The sequence below is a fragment of the Echiichthys vipera genome, assembly GCF_963691815.1.
Source record: "Echiichthys vipera genome assembly, chromosome: 13".
Lineage (NCBI taxonomy): Eukaryota > Metazoa > Chordata > Actinopteri > Perciformes > Trachinidae > Echiichthys > Echiichthys vipera.
In genome coordinates this window covers 18,771,900-18,786,028 of record NC_139838.1, presented here as the reverse complement: position 1 = coordinate 18,786,028, position 14,129 = coordinate 18,771,900, and the positions used below count along the sequence as shown (strand labels likewise).

Sequence of the window (14,129 nt, the reverse complement as noted above, 5' to 3'; positions counted from 1 at the left end):
CCTTGACACACACACACACACACTCACACACACAGACTGGCACACGCAGCACCCCAAGGGCAGTCACCCAGGTGTCAGGCAGGATGGTCCTCAGGGAGGGATCACTATGATCGGCCTCAGAGCTGGCCCACTGCCCCTGTAGGGAGGAATAGAGGCATTGCCTAGCAATACACAGAGATTACAGAGAGGGAAAAAGGCAAAGCGAGATGAAGAAAATAACAGAGTAAGGGATGGTGAGAGGCTGGTTTGGGATGACAGGAGGGTAGAAGAGAAGAAAACTGTAGTACTAAGGATGAACAGGGAGGAGGAACAGAATAAGCAAAACTCAGTGATTAAATAAGAAAGAAATAAGAAGAAGAGTTATTCTAGTCGATGAATTGGACTGCATTGGATGTTGTTATCTAGAAGGTTAGGGTATTTGAAGCTTTTATATGCTACCCTTCTAGTATTTTACAAAAACACCTGATTTCTACTATGCTTGGTCTTGTACTGAAAACTTTTTTACTCCTGTTATTGTTTCTGGTTGTTTCTCTTTCAGAAATTTCTTTCATTTAACGAATGGACTTTCTGGGAATATGTCTTTGTTCTTCTTTGTTCTTTACTCAGGTTGTGTGTTTGAACTCTTGTGTCCCTCGAAACTTGTGAAAAGTTTAAAATGTACTGCGTGCCTGTCAAAGACAAAGTAAGCACTCTTCGTCATTTCTGGAAAACACACGTTTTATAGGTGTGTGGCATTTGTTCAGACGACAACGTCTTGCTGGAATCTCATAGCCACCCACTGGCCCTCTGGAGTTTAGTAGTGAACTGTGTGGGTTGGAAGAGACATGTTTCTCTCATTATATAAAGACAACCACATTGAAGCTCTACTATTGTGAGTCATTCAGTTTGAAGACTACTCTATATTGATGTGGGACGAGAGAGGAATCATTCCCTTTAGTATGTCACATAACACAAACAGAGAGACACAGCAACAATGACTCATTGACACTGTGGGTGCGTTGTACTGTTTTCCCACACCTCGTTTCTGTCTCCACCACCACTTCTAGACAAAAGTTTACAGATGGTGTTTTCACTTGGTTCAGCACTGGTTCATTTAAACGTCTATTGTGTTAGTGTGTGAATGTGCTTGTATGCCTGAGATATCCTTTGTCTCTTCCCTCTCTTTATATATACATCTGCTTTGTCTTGTACATATGAGTTTTTAAATAACAAATACATTTTGTGCTATAATGTAGAAATAGTGTACTTAAATCATTTAGCAACCACCCGTTATTTTGTTGTCCAGTGCAATTGAGCCACTTGTTATAAAGCCAAAGACCCAAGCAAAGCATGCCTAGCATTCATTTAGTCAGTCCTATAATACAAAACAAAAACAATTTAAGCAATTTGCTGATTCTCTTCTATTGATTCTGTTTGCTAACAGGTGACCATCTCTCTACTTGTCTTTCCATGTTCAGTTTGCAATTGTACAACTATTAAGTGAGGAAAAAACATAAAATTAAATCATCACATATACTGTTTTGGTTGCTACCGTAAAGATTGTCCCAAATTTTAAAATAGACTAAAATATAATAGGTGTCACACTCTCAGGTAACTCATGTCATAGATAATAATATAATGTATGCACGTTATTACAGTACTTTTGATCTGTATATACTGTATATACTGTCATTTTTATATTTTATATACATATATATATACTGTTTTATATTTCTGTTGTTAAATATGTTGTTTGTATAGCTGGTGAATAAACTAAAACAATTTCCCCCTGGGATTATTAAAGTATTCTGATTCTGATTCTGATAATGCCTTTAATTAAACCGAAAGCCACATTTTGCAGCACAGGCTTTCCATTTTAGCTCACTTTGAGAGTCTTTACTGTGTTTTGCTGTCATTTACAGTTGTGTTTCTGCTCTCATGCGGGGGCTGGGTACGTAGCAGGGAGCAGCAGGCTGTCAACATTCACGCACGCAATTGCAGTTCTATACACCCCATTTCAATCTACCGAATTACAAGTAATGACTTTATATAAGTATAAAAAAAGGTGATGTTTCAGTTCTTTGATGTTCATTCACTCAATTATGTTGTCCTGCTTCTTTCTGTGTCTCTCTTTCATGCTCTCACCCTCTAACCTGATTATGGCCAGATGACTTTCATTCCGCCTTGCTCTGTCTTGACTCCGCCTAGCTCCACTCAACCATCTGGAGTTGCTCCATTGCAGAGGGATCTCAGGGTCCGCAAAAAATGGTCAGGCCAATCAGGACAGCCGGGCGGGGTTTTATAGATGTGACGCAGCGGAGAAGCGAGTCTTTGTGATTCAGACAACAATGGCGGCTCGCATTGAGGAAGCAGGCGTCAACATCGATGCTGCTAGTTCATCCGTTTTGTCCAATCTAGCGAATATTTCTTCTTTAAAAGAACACCAGAGAACGGCTCTGAAGGCTTTTGATGATCAAAACGATGTATTCGCCCGTTGCTCTCATCAGCGTCACCGGTTGTTTTCGATGTGAGTGGTTGAAGTAGCACGCATGACATCCAAATCATAGCTTACTTGAGTTTATTTTTTACTTACAGTTGTGTGCACAGTGATATAATTCTTGATACACACCGATATCTCAACATTGTCATCCCATATTGCCCTTATATACAGTACTCAATACATTACTAATAATAATAACAATATTAATAATTTAATTTGAGTTAACATATCACTACCTCTTGACATTTAATATAGCCATTCAGTTTATTACTTGTGTGCACACAAACATGTATATTGAAATGTTAAAATATTACATGTAGGGGTCTGGTAACACTTTAAGTCTCCACCCCAAGGGAGAATCAGAGAACAGAGCAGAGAACACAGACATAAAGGCCCAGAGACAGAGAGAGTGGGAACAATGTGTTCCTCTCTGCTCTATTGCTCTCCTCATTACCCTTCAAGACAGAAATACAAGAATTCCATTAAAAGACCATGTAGTGACCTTAACACACATGCACATGTGTGAACACACACAAGTGTTGATGTATCAATTAATCACTGTCTGTCACTTGACCAATATAGCCTGTGTATCCTCACTAGACCATGGGAATTATATAAAGTGTGTGTGTGTGTGTGTGTGTGTGTGTGTGTGTGTGTGTGTGTGTGTGTGTGTGTGTGTGTGTGTGTGTGTGTGTGTGTGTATGTGTGTGTGTTATTCCCAACTCTTAAAATGTTGTAAGCTCTAACAGGCTAATAGGTCTTTTTTGTACGGTTTTGTGTGCACGTGTGAGTCCTAGTCAGTATTATGCAGTACTGGGTACTAGTCTTATGTTATTAAACATTAAAAGCCGATGACAGCCTGTGTCCTGGAGCTAAAACTTACACAGTAGGACATACTCATGGACATAAATAAATACACAGTAGCAACCTCAAGACATTTTCGTACAAAAAGGCATTGGAAAGTCCATTTGAGGCTGAAGCCATTTTGTAGTAAATTCTAAAAGAAGCAATTTTGAATGAGGAATTTAATTTATTTTCACACAATAGCATTTTAAAGTAATTGACTCTGGTAGGACCAGTGCTATTGATGTCATGGTCTGCACAAAAACTAAACAAATTCCCTGGCTCCCTGTTCCAAATATCCATTTCATTTTACCATTTTGTGTGAATAAAGTCTTATTTGTTTTGTGTTCTACAGAACATGCACATTTTTTAACTCACATTGTATGTCCAATATTACATATGTATAGACCTTTTCATAAACATTCTAAATGTGTCCTAGTTTGTTTCCTGTTGCAGCAGTGTTAACAAGAACCAGGGCTGTTGCCTGGCAAGGTGTGTGTGTGTGTGTGTGTGTGTGTGTGTGTGTGTGTGTGTGTGTGTGTGTGTGTGTGTGTGTGTGTGTGTGTGTGTGTGTGTGTGTGTGTGTGTGTGTGTGTGTGTGTGTGTGTGTGTGTGTGTGTGTGTGTGTGTGTGTGTGTGTGTGTGTGTGTGTGTGTGTGTGTGTGTGTGTGTGTGTGTGTGTGTGTGTGCGTGCGTGCGTGTGTGTGTGTTTGTCTCCTATCCCGTCATATTTCTTCTTCTACATTCTCTCGGCCTCACACCATCCCATCCTCTTTCCTTCTGGTCTCCCTCCATCCATATATCTTTCCATTGACTGTTCCTTTAAGGTGCTGTCAGCCCTGACATCTCCCCTTTAAGGGCCAGCAGAGCCATGCAATCTGTCTCTACCTATCTACAAAATACAGATGTGTGCACTTGCATGTACACACATTTTTGCACATTCCATGTGTGTATCTCTTCCAGTATATGCATTCATGAGTGTGCTTGCCCCTTTCTATGTATGTGTGTCAGGCTTAATAGTAAGTGATGAGGTAGCCAGCAGGCTAAACAAGCTTTAGCTCAGAGGGGCAACATCACTATCTATCTAAATGCCTAAGAAAGAGATAGACAGAGAGACAGAGGCAGGGATGGAGAATGAGGTTCACAACATTTATCATTTAATAGTGTAAGCAACAACTCCTCTTTCAACAATGGAAGGATACTGTTTTCTGTCAACATTGAAGGTCTAAGTCCAAGTCCAAGTATATAGTGTGGCACAATGTAAAGAAAAGTGACAAGTGAAAGATTCCTTCGCTTGTCTAATACAGTATATTCTTCCAGCATATTTGCTACATACGTTGAAAACTACTCTTACACCCACAGTTTTAAATTTTAATTTAAGATAAGTTAAAATAAATAAGGAAAGAAGGGGCATAATAAATGAGATGATGTTTAAATGCAGGCAGTCACAATCAAATAATCCATATTACTCCGTAATTATGGATTGGGCCTTAAATGTGCATCAGTTCACGTCAGACTGAGCCTCTGTATGTTTGTCTTGGAACCTCTGGGGCTGACAGGGAGGTTAATCCACTATTAAATCCTAGTCAGAGTGTCTCTCCTTGGGGTGCACAGAGAGCAGCAATGTCCCCCGCAACCTCCAAAGCTCTAGAACGACAATCCCCCCTCCTCTATGGTGCCCACTAAAGAGCTTATCATTGCTGGGCATCACAGCACTGCTGAGGTTGATCGGAAGGACTGGATGTTTGCACTGCTGGGTGCCAATAAGTGACACAGGGACACACACACACACACATGGATACAAACCTGCACATGCAGTCTAAAACACAGTTTTTAGATTTTATAAACCTAAATGAGCTGAATTTTGTATTTTGATGCCCCTTGTCTAATGACTGACTGGAAGCGCTTATGCACTTGTGTGCAACTTCTGTTGTTTGAGGGCAAAATTTGCTTTTTTTTCCATATTTTAAATGTTTTGCCGGAGTTAGAGCCTTTTACAGGCAAAACGAGTCATTTTGAACATTGGTGCCACTGTTTAGGCGTTTGAGTTAACAGATTTGAAAAATGTGGATTTTGAGTCGACTACTGCGTCAAAGCAATCAAAAAAAAAAACTGTGTTTAGTTTAGCGTATATATTTTAGAGTCTTAAGAGAGCTAAAATCTCTCTCTCTCTCTCTCTCTCTCTCTCTCTCTCTCTCTCTCTCTCTCTCTCTCTCTCTCTCTCTCTCTCTCTCTCTCTCTGTGATGAATGGAGCCAGTCAATGAGTGGGGTGTAAGGGTGACCTGGCCAAGGGGCCTATGTGTGTTTATGTGTAGTATCTTGTGAATTTACGTGTGTGACTGATTTAATGGATAGCATGTCACCTTGGTCAAGGACCCCTACACGCATACCAACACAGGCATACAAATACACAGGCACACTGACATACACAGTTCAGGGTGGGTAAGGAATGACTGATTTACAAGACACACGTGTGACTATTGACCACATGTACTGTAGCCCGAAAAATGACTGTGTGGGTGTTTCACTCAGGCTAGCATTGTTAATCAATCACTCACTGCAGACCCTGAACTTTGGTCACAAGCAGAGGAAATAAATCTACTGACATGAAGTGGAAGAGTGGGAAAGAAAAAAAGAATATGAAGAGATATTACTTTTTTTTTTTACCAAAGAGGCCACTGCTCTTGTCATGTCACTTTCAATATTTCACTAATGCTCAGGTTAAACATAATAATGAAGTAGATTGATTTGAAGAATTAAGGTGCTTTTTCTTTTATTCATGATCCTTTACAGCAATTACCTGAAAAAGTCCCTTTAAATAAACAGAGAAGGTTTAGTGTCATTGAGAGTGCTGCAGCTATCACAGATTTCTCCTTTATTTGAATATGTTACAAATTAAAGTAATCAACTAAATTGCTTCAGTAAATTGTGAAGACCTTTACACATAATTATTTAAGGTTAATATTTCCAATTACGTTTGATCCATGTTCTAAGTCTAAGACTGTTCTCAAGTAAGGGCCATGTAAAAATGTCTATAATTTGGAAGATGCTCTTCATCCTTACTCCTTCTAAGAAGAGTTACATTTATTAGTAGTGTTTAACTGCTAGACTAATGCACCAATGGAAAGGCATCTATTTACTTCATATATCACTGGGTCTGAAGACAGTGAAAACAACTCTGGGACACATGTGTCTCCAGTCAGACAGCTGTCCTAAATCAACTGGCTCAAAGTCCGAAATGTTTGAATACCCAACCCGAAGACTGAAACCAAGTCTGAAGAAATTAACTGAATTAATTTCATGGTTTCTAGATATTTGTGTGATCATATGAATATTAACTAAACACTGCATGATGAAACAGCAATGAAATAGGATAAACTGGTGTTCAACAAATCAAGGACATACAGCATTCAAATGACTAAACAAAAATACTGGTGTGTGTGTCTGTGTGTGTTTGGGGGGGAGGGGTGATTACAGAGTCTGCGTGGCTATTAAATAGATCATCAAATGTGGCAGGTTTCATATTAGGGAAATTTGCCTTTAAAATGAATGTAAGGATTTTGGAGAGAAAGTCTTAACTGCAACAAAATATATTATAATACAGCATAGTATCATCTGCATATGGATATATTAAAATATTCACTGGTCAAAAGAAAACCGACTGGTGGTGAAGTGTTGAATAAATCATATAATAATAAAAATAAGTGTTTCATCACATGTGTAATACTTGAAAGATAGTTCTGTTTGATTTAATAAAGCACAGGTAACCAGTAAGAAATATTCTGAACTAACTATTTAGTTGAATGCTTTTTAGCACTGAATAGTGCTAGACAGTTTAACCCAAAACAAAATCAAAATCAATACAAATAATCAATGTGATGGACTCTATACTTGCCCACAAAAACTTGGTGGGTTGTCTTGTTTCTCAGTTTGTTGGTTGGTAGGAACTCCAGGTACCCTGAAAAAGTTAGTTTTTCTTGATATGACCCCTTCAATAAAAGCCTTCTCCAAATTTTTTTGGAGACCTAATTTCTGTAGGCAATAAAAAGTGAAATTGTGTAATGACTCATTAACATAATTACCTCAAAAGAAACACAAACAGTGTGCTTTGTCCATCTCTTATCCTCTCTCTCACTGCATCCTTGCTATATTAAGGTTCAGCTATTTTGATGTTCGCCCAGCTTTGTCATTTTTCTTTTAGGTATTATTCCTGTTTCATCACATCTCACTTCAATACACTATAATCATCGACAGAAGACAGAAGTATAGAGACCCGACCCAAATAGTTGTATCACTGTAAAAATCAGAAAATCTAAAGAGTTTAGCTTTGTTGCTCACATTGAAGACAAAAGGATATAACACACACTCATTTATGTTTGCTCTGACAAGCAGAAAGAAGAACATGAAGAGAGCCAGTGGGCATACAAACTTTATTAGTGTACATGTAGAAAGCTACCTGCCTTAGGGGAAAGTGAGACAAATGCAAATAAAGTAAATGGACGGTAAATTGACACAGTTACTGTTCTCCCAATAGCAATTGTCAGGGTGGTAGAGAGGAAGGAAAAGAAAATAAAGATGATTTTATTTCAGTCAGATAAACACAACTGTTGGTCTTTCAGTACTACTGCTTTGGTGGTTAGGGACTGGTAGCTACACACACTGACACTTGCTGAGGGAAAATAATCAGACCCTTATAACCCCATTAATTCTGATGAGAATAAAATGTAAATTTTCACCCAATTCTGTTTTCCACTTAACAAGTAGTTTGGTTTTAAGGTCAGTGACTGAGATCAAGCTGCTCAACAATAACTATCTCTGTACTGTATAAATGTGTATATAGTATATTATACAAGCAGTATTGCCTAGCAACCTGATGTACCTAAGATCTGATTTCAATGTTAAAAATGTCAGTCACTCTCCTCATGACAGCCCCATATTTGACTATTGTGTTATGTGCATTTTTAATTGCTGCAGTCTGTGCCTCTGCAATACAGTGTTTAACATGTCGTTGATAATGATTGCAACTTGTCAAATTGTCAATAGTGAGAACAATGTCAACATTTTGGCTGATCATTGCATTGGATAAAAGCTATATTTAGATCTGTTGTATAGGACTAGGTGTTAATATTCCTCAATACATTCACAATTAAGGCACCGAAGGGACTCTGATGAATTCAAGTGAGTGAGGGCACCTTTCGGGTTGTCAAGTGGGCGCCCTCTTTCATTGGTGTTTCGTTGATTAACCCACAACACTTCCAGAGGGTTAAGCAGTGAGACCCAGCATCCCAGGTTCACTCCCTAGATGCAATCAGCTCACTTGAAGGCCCATGTCGGAGCCTTTCTTCTCATCCACAGCCACTGGCTCCCCCTCTCAGTAGCCCTAGAGAAGTCCTTGACTGCCTGCCTGTGGGCCTTCCCTTACACTCCCATCTCCCTAAGTAACCTGGATGTTGAGGTGGCTGCAAACCCTCTGCAGCCTACTTCCACTGGGCGTAACATTGCCTTCCATCCTTGTTGTTGAGCATCCTCAGCTGCAGGCCTCATCCACTGCACCTTCCCAGTGCACCGTGAGCTATATGATGTAAACAAGCTTGAGCGAGGGTGACCACAGAACAAGGTCCGGTCGCAGGTTGGGAAGCAGAGTTTCTTGTCCAGGTCTGCCAGCAGCTTCCAGTCTCGTGCTCTGCCCAGCTGTCCAGTGTCAGCTCTTATGGTGGCAAGGCTGGCCTGTCCCTCTCGGACAAATAGTGTTGGCTGCCAACAGGACGACAGGGGGAGGAAGGGCATTCACGCCTCTGCGTTGACCCTCCAGCACCACTGCAAGACACCTTAGCACCCGGTTGTGCCGCCAGGTGTAACGGCCCTGGGTGAGGCTGATCCTGCATCCCACCAAGTTGTGCCGCAGTGTTGCCGGACTTAGACAAAGGGGGCACATGGGGTCTTCGCCATACCACTGGCTTAGGTTTGCAGGAGAGGGCAATACATCATAGGCAGCCCTGATGGTAAAGCTCGCCCTTAATGTCTCCATCTCCCACAGATCTTTCCAAGAGATCTTCCTCTTCTCCACTCCTTCCATGCCATCCACTGCCCTTGCTTTGCCTGCGTCACAGCTTTTGTACCGTACCTCCTGGACCACCAGCTTGCGTCTCTCAGCCGGATTGGCCTTACTCCAGCCCGGTGTACTGGCCCGAGACCAAGACCACTCCTCCCCTCATGAAACTCAGCCCACGATTTTCCTGCTCAGTTGAAGCCAACAGGATCCACTACCTTCCGGTGGCCGGGATGGGTGCCGCTTGGGCTAAAATTGTATTGTTCGAATCCAACAACATCATCTCCAGTCGGACCTTGGTGCACTTATACTCCTCTGTCAGACTGGAAATTGGAAGAGCCCAATGCTGCCCAGGCATCTGGGAAGGCCAAGCCACTTCCTTGCATATGAGTTAACCAGTCTCACCAGCTTTCCACATTTGAGATTGGAGCTTCATAGAGGATTAGTGGCCACAGAAGACGTGGGGGTAGTCCATACTGCATGCACCAGAGCTTCAGCTTGCCCAGAAGCAGGGTTCTGTCGATGTTCTCCAGACTACTGGCTACCTCCTTCCCGAGCTGCTCCACCTGCTCTTTGTCTTTGAGGGACGCATCATACCAGCGACTTTGGCTCTTCACAGGTTTCTTGGAGACCGTTGGAATGGGTTCCTTGCCAATGTGGAAGCAGTGGTCTGACAGATTGCCCTTGACAATGGAGATGCTCCTGGACTTGCTCTGCTTGATCTTCATGCGAGCCAACACAATGTTGTCCTGTAGTTTTCCTAGCAGCCGTACTGTGCAAGCCTTGGTCGTGGTCAATGTTGTGAAGTCATCCATATAGGCTCTCGCTTTATAGAGCCATTTGTGTTTAGGTTAAGGTGTTGGGTTAGACATTTAGCAGATAACATAACAATTGTGATAAACCCAGAGGGAATAATTCCACCATAGATCCATACAGTATCAAGTGTGTATCTGTTTTTATTTTTATTCAATTACAATCTATATATATCAGGAACAGCTATAGTATGCATGTTTCCATTTTTATGTCTAGATCAGGTATGCATTATACCAGCTTAAAACTGACTAAAGGTAAATTTGTTTCTCAGACTATTTCTTTTCATCCCCCTTCTATGGATAAATATATGTATAATGTATTTTACTTTAGATAATATCTTTCTTCTGAAAAGAAAAACATAAAGCTAAATGCAAATTAATATCCATATGTTCATCTAAGCTGGCTAGTAGGCCGATGTGGTTACACCACAAAATTATTACTTTATCAATCAAGTGGAGCAAAATGTATTCTGTACATAATTATACATGAAACTGGTTACTTCACATCCAGGCAGTCACTCACACAGGTCCTGAATATCTTGCAAGCATAGGAGAGTGCATGGTCTGTAGGTCTGTATCAGATGACCCTGTGATGTGATTAAACAATGCAGTTCACATCATATATGATTTGATCCAAGAAATAATTTTTCAACACGATGCAAAACCAAAACTGTGCACAACCTGTCTTATTATATCCATCCTTCTGAATCCTTTATTTTTACAGTTTATCTCTTTCAACCCTGTATTCCCTTCTTTCATGGCAGTAATATTAATGAAAAATCTATTTTCCCTCTTGGCAATAAAGAGGCCATCAGATACAAGGGAAGGAGAGAAAGAGAGCATGAGAAACAAAGTGTGTGTGTGTGTGTGTGTGTGTGTGTGTGTATGGGGGGGGGGGGTCTGACAATCGCATTAACCAGACTGCATGGTTGCTTTTTGGGAGGAAATAAAGAGAATAGTGTGTTTTTCTATTTTGTGTTAATGTGGAATCTTTTGTTAACGCCCCTCATGTCTGTTTATGTGCATGCATGTGTGTGAGCTGAGCGAAAGCACTCTGCTGATATTAGCTAGTTCTTCATTCACTTCCTAATGTGATTTCACTCTAGACACCACACACACACACACACACGCACACACACACACACACACACGCACGCACGCACGCACGCACGCGCACGCGCACGCACGCAGACACACAGACACACACAAACACACAGGAATAGACCTTGAATGTCAGACACCCTTTCTTCCATCTCAGTTTCACTTTTCGGAGAATAAGTTTGTTTTTTCTCCACAAATTGCGAAACACATGAATTCAGAGAAAAATTATTGCATAGGAAATAAAGAATATAGGGTGTTTGTGTGCGTATTTGTTAAAAGTCTGTTTCTGCAGGATAATATAATATTGGAGATTAAGCAGAAGGGAATGGTTCAAGGTACATACAAGACAATATTTGCTTGTTTTTTGATGGCTGCATTTATATCAGTAAGCTCCTTACAAAAACATGAATGCACACAATGTTTCAAAAGGATCTTTCGGTTTCTCTGTTATTATTGGCTTATTCCTTTTGGAACAATGCATCTTGTTGAATTTAAATGTATCAAGATGCACACATTGCAGAACACAGAAAGAATATTTTGGAGAAAAAAAGAGTCATTGTCAAACTGGTAATTGCAGTTGATCTTGAACAGAAAATACACCTTGATTAGCACGTATGTCAGAATTACAAGACAGATGCAACTAGTTGTGTGATATATTGGCTACATGTGGTAAAGTGTATACAAAAAGTATATTAAATTGCTTAATTACAAATTAAATCTGGAATTTGTCTGCATTGACACTTAAATTCACAAGCAGAAATGGGTTTTAATAAATAAAAAAGTATCACCAATATGTTGCCCAGGTCAGATTATGTCACACTTGAATTAATATGCATTTATGCTGCAACCAGCGTACAGTTACTACAGTAAAATATAGTGTTTTCTTTGTTTCTTCTGTTGCATATAGTTGTTTACTACAGTGATTAAAATGCTAGAATCCACACAATTAATTGTGGCAGTTGATATGACATGCCTATTTCTTTGATGGTCTGTGACAGTTTATACCACTGTTGTTATGCATTTTGCATTACCACCTCTGACAATAGTGTATTGTAAAAATTGTCTGCTTGTCACCAAGATGCTTTCTTGAGATGGTTTTAAATTTACAATATTTACATTGCCACTTCTACCAAACCTTTGTGCTTTACTACCTTGTCATTTACAAGCAATTTGCATTTTTGCCAGATTGCAGAAACTGCATATGTTGCTACACATTTAAAGCATTAGGTTTTGGTGTTATAGTGTATACAGTAGCACAGATGAAGTGTTTGCATGTGAACATACAGAGATGATTTGCTCTGTAGGTCAAGTATTGTGACACCCTGTTCTTTATAACACGTGCATCATGATTTATGCTCTTACTGTATGTTGGTCTTAATGTAGGAATCATTGTAAATATAAATACAAGATGAGATGGAGAAATGAAGCCCAGAAGGGCAGTGAAATGAAATAAAGAAAGACATTTTACTTATACATAGAGTAAACATAGAGCAAGAGGAGAAAAGAGAGAGGACGGGAGGAGAGAATAACAGCAGGCATCAGAGACAGAATATAAGAAAATACAGATTAGCAACAGAGAGATAGATTAAAGAGATGGTTGGGTGCTTTTAAGAAAGTGACCACCATTCACGCTTTGAGTGGTATTGGACTAGATGAGAAAGAACGAAGACATAGAAAAGAAGTAAGTCAGCTAAGAAATGGGAATCAAGATATGAGGACGGGCCAATTAAAAGAGACAGGCAACTGAAATCAAGTGAAAGCAAATTTCCAGGAGAGATAGAAGCATGTTATGTGGGGTGAAACACAGTTTGAATGAGCAGAAAGCCAAAAAGTATGTTCAGAAAAAAGTTCATGTACAGGAGAGGAACAAATTCAAGTTCACTACTAAATACAGATGGGAGATGGCAAACAAGTGAGCAAATATGGAGAAATAAAAAGATTAAAAGAGGGGGTACGACAGAGAGAAAATGAATACTGCATGAAAAGGAAGAGGTGAGAGGATGAAAGAAATAAAGAGGATGGAGAGATGAAAGGATGAGAGGAGAGGTGATAAAGCAATGGAGGATAAAAGCAAGGTAGGAGCGAGAACAAGAAGATGAAGGAAGAGTTGAGAAGAAGAGCAGAGAGATCTGAGAGAGGGCAGCTTCACGAAACGGAGGGTTGTGGTTGTTTTGCAGATATAAAGCTTAATAAATTACAATGTGGGGACGAAGAAAGACGAGTGCAAGGATGGGGCAGGAGCATATAGGATTAAAGTCCCTTCATTGTGTGAATGTTAAAAATATTTATCTTTATCAAAATTGGAGACATGCTAAAAAGGTGTCCTCGTGTCCTCGTTTGTAGGAGGTAGAGGTCACAGACATACATGGCATATCTCACCACAATCACATAAGCCAGTAAGAGATTACTTTCAACAACTCCCATGTACAAGTATTGCTGAGAAGCAAGTAAGCATCAATCTGGAACTAACAGCTAACTCATGAATAGCAATTTAATTGGTTACAGAAAGAATAAACAAGGTGACGTGCAATACCTAAAGATCCAAGAGATTTTTGTTAACCCATGTTTAAAAGTATCACAAATTTCTCTCTGACTGGGATGGATGGGAGATAATAAATAAAGAATAAATATGTCAGAGGGAGAAAGTGTAGGGTAACAAGTGAGATGGAAATTAATATAGGTAGAAAAGAGAGGTGACATGGTAAAGTGAAACAAAAAAGATCCAAAAACAGAGAGAGGAAATTGGGGGAAAGAGGTGAAAATGAAAGGATGTAAGACAAAAGAGAGGGTAATGAGAAAGTAAAAAAGGTAGCTGCATGAATGCCGGCAAAAAGCAGAGAGGGT

General features: G+C 39.9%; 1 protein-coding gene across 1 annotated transcript in view; it reads left to right on the top strand.

Annotated features, from left to right (window-relative positions):
* The window catches only part of LOC310956123 (CUB and sushi domain-containing protein 3-like), a gene marked incomplete at both ends in the record, with an annotated part of 334,390 nt that overhangs the window by 90,154 nt on the left and 230,107 nt on the right, over positions 1–14,129 (top strand). The window lies entirely within an intron of this gene.